This window comes from Microchirus variegatus (genome assembly GCF_963457635.1).
Source record: "Microchirus variegatus genome assembly, chromosome: 11".
In the NCBI taxonomy this organism is placed as follows: Eukaryota; Metazoa; Chordata; class Actinopteri; order Pleuronectiformes; family Soleidae; genus Microchirus; species Microchirus variegatus.
The window spans coordinates 29,260,308-29,264,229 of NC_139812.1; positions in this window are offsets into that span (position 1 = coordinate 29,260,308).

The following is a 3,922-nucleotide window of genomic DNA, read 5'->3' on the forward strand; positions in this document are numbered from 1 at the left end:
GTTCTCGCTCTCTGTCGTCCACGTGAAGATGGAAGACGATGAGGACAAACCTCAGTCCTCACAGCTTCATCAAAGTCAACCTGAGGACAGCAGAGAGGCGGAGCCTCCAGCCACTGATGGAGATGATCATCTTCACTCAGATGAAGAAGAGACTTCATCATCTCAGACTGAGGACAGTGAGGATGATGATCTGGAGGAGACCAGAGCTCCTGACCAACATCAGCCTCAGAGAGTTTCTCCAGGAGAGAAACCGTGTGGCTGTGACACATGTGGGAAAACATTTACCAAAAAGTCTAATCTTAAACGACACATGGTGGTTCATTCAGACGAGGAACCGTGCAGCTGTGACGTTTGTGGGAAAAGATTCACACAGAGATGTTCTCTTAAGATCCACATGAGAATTCATACAGGAGAGAGACCGTGTGGCTGTGAATTCTGTGGGAAAACCTTTAAACAGACGAGTGCTCTAAAGACGCACATGATGATTCACACCGGAGAGAAACCATGTCACTGTGATGTTTGTGGGAAAAGTTTCACAAAGAACAGTGACGTCAAGAGACACATGATGGTCCACACAGAAGAGAAACCCTACAGATGTGATATGTGTGGGAAAAGATTTAAAGAGAAGTCCACTCTCAAAAGACACATGGTTGTCCACACGGGGGAGAAGCCGTGCAGCTGTGATGTTTGTGGGGAAAGATTTACACAGAAGTCTATTCTGAAAAGACACATGATGGTCCACACAGAGGAGAAACCCTGTAGTTGTGACGTTTGTGGGAAAGGATTCAAAGAGAAATCCACTCTCAAGAGACATATGGTGGTCCACACCGGAGAGAAACCGTGTCACTGTGACGTCTGTGGGAAAAGATTCACCATCAGTTGTAACCTGAAGAGCCACATGAGGCTCCACACAGGAGAGAAACCGTTTCACTGTGACGTCTGTGGGAAGAAATTCACACACAAACATTCTCTCAACATCCACACGAGACTTCATAAAGGAGAGAAACCGTATGTTTGTGACGTCTGTGGGGAAAGATTCATAAAGTCGTGTAACCATAAACAGCACATGAAAATTCACCATGTTTCATTAACCACGTAGACGACGTCATCGTGTACTTTTTAAATATTTCAACTTTAGTGTCTGTCGTAAGTACTTCTGTTATTTAGTATTATTTAAAAAAAAAACTCAAATATAAACATGTTATCAACAAATTACTAAATTCATCCTTTTGTTCAAATGTGTTGAGATTAACCTCAGTGACACAAAGTGACCACACGAGGCAGCACTGGACCAGCAGCTCACAAACGTATACTTGAGTTTTTCTCCTGGTTCTTGTGTTTAAAATATAGCAAAAGAAACAACAATTAAAAAAACCAATCGGTTTTATAATGTGAAACAGTTTTAGAGATTTTATCAATGTAATACTTTGTATTTTCTGATACAGTGATATTATCATGTGATATATATGTATATATATGTGTATATGTGTAAATTGTACATATATATGCACATATGTATATATGTGTATATATATGTAGCATTTTAGAAATATGTGTAATTTACCTCACGTGCATTTATTTAATTGGAAACATTGATTGTTATTATTATTTATGTAAAATAATAGTAGACAGAAAAATATACACATTAAAAAAAAAACTTTCTGAACATATTTCATTAAAAAAATGAACGTAAAACACGTTTGTATAAATAATATGAAAGTAAAGTGAACCTTGTGTTACTTTAATATCAAACGTCTTTATTTGACTCTAAATGTTGTCACATGACATCTACTTTAGCTAATTAGCATACAATCATTTACAGCAGGTGAATCATGACATCATGACACATGTGGACAGGTGTGGATGTGTGAGTGTATAAAACAAATCAAAGTTGGTCAACAGGAGAAAATAAGAAAGAATAAAAGTATAAAATAAAGATGAAATTATCAGTAAAAAAGACACAAAAATGAATGAATAAAAATAAACGCAAGAAAACTCAAAATCAAGACGTTAAACATCGTACAAACGTAAACAGTCTTTGTTGTTGTTGATTTTTTATTTCTGTCTTGAGCTTCAGGAAATATGGATTTATGAATGAATGTGAAAACAATCACCACTGTTTTTTTATTCTGTGACAAAATGATGGATTTAATCAATAAATAACACTAATATAATAAAGTCTAACTCCTGAAACTTGAACTGTTTTCCACCACAGGTCAGAGGTCAGATGTCCATTAGATGTCGCCACTGTCCTCCTTTAAGTGATGTGATGCAGCAGCTTCTTCTTCTTCTTCATCATCATCATCATCATCATCATTATTCCAGTTCTTATGATGTGAAAAAACATCACTTTTAAACCACAATAAAAACAAGTGATGACAATGAAACACTCACTTTGTTTTGATTAGTAAATAAAAATCAAACTTTGTGTTTAACAATAATAATAATGAAAAGAACAGTGGACACTTTTGACCCTGGTGAGTTGCCGTACGCGCTGTGGGCGGGGCCGTGTGCGCGGACGGTACTTCCGTGTTTACTCGGGATGATGCTCGTCTTGTTGCTAACAACAAACTGTAGCGAGTCTTTTCTTTCAAGTCACGCGTTTTTTATTTATTTACGTCACGTTTTCAAATACGGAACCGCTGCTAATGACGCTAACACTGTTAGCATCTGTGCACGTGCTCCGCACCGAGCGCGTTAGCTCCTTGTCAGCTTCGGTTAGCTCCTGTTAGCTCCTGTTAGCTCACACAGCTGCTGTAAACAGAAACAGTTGAAGCTGGACAGGAACTTCCGGTCAGTGTTAGCCGTTAGCTCGGCTCAAAACTAACGAACAGAATGATGAAGCAGGAGCGGCTGCGTGAAAACAGACGCCCTCTAGCGGACTGTTCTACAGGTGAATATTTGAATGATAACATATTGATTATTGATATTTTTATTTCCTAACATTGACTGTGACGTCATCATTTGTTGGATGGTAACTGTTCTAAGTTTTTGTTCTTGTTCAAAACTTTATTGACAAAGATTTGTGATGATCTATAACTATGATAACATGTTTTTTTCTGCCTTTAAGACTTAAAGCTCTTTTTCATTTTTATATCCTTAATAACCTTCTCCACTGTCTTCTTTTACATGTTTGGAGCGAGCTAATATTAGCTAATATGAACATAACTGAAGTCTTCTCCAGACGTTTGTTCCAGTCTAACAATAATCCTGTGAAGGTTCATCCAGGTCTTTGTTTCTTTAAGAAAATGCTTTTTCTTTGTTTCATTGAGATGTTTCTCTTCTTCAGTTGTGACTCAGGTGAAAAACAGCAGGTGTTTGATTCTCAGTGTTTTTATTTCCTCCAGAAAGTCATTCATACATGTTAACACATATTAATACACTGTGTGTGTGTGTGTGTGTGTGTGTGTGTCTCCTGCAGACGTCCAACATCTGCTGCTGATCAAAGAAGAGCTTGACACTGAGATGATGACCAGTCCAGATCAGGAGGAGCCAGAGAATCCTCACATTAAAGAGGAACAGGAAGATCTCTGGACCAATCAGGAGGAAGAGCAGCTTCATGACATGGAGGAGGCTGATGATGGAAAGTTCTCACTCACTGTTGTTCAAGTGAAAACTGAAGATGACCCAGAGAGTCCTCACATCAAAGAGGAACAGGAAGATCTCTGGACCAATCAGGAGGTCCATGGCAACAAGTTCTCGCTCTCTGTCGTCCACGTGAAGACGGAAGACGATGAGGACAAACCTCAGTCCTCACAGCTTCATCAAAGTCAACCTGAGGACAGCAGAGAGGCGGAGCCTCCAGCCACTGATGGAGATGATCATCTTCACTCAGATGAAGAAGAGACTTCATCGTCTCAGACTGAAGACAGTGAGGACGATGATCTGGAGGAGACCAGAGCTCCTGACCAACATCAGCCTC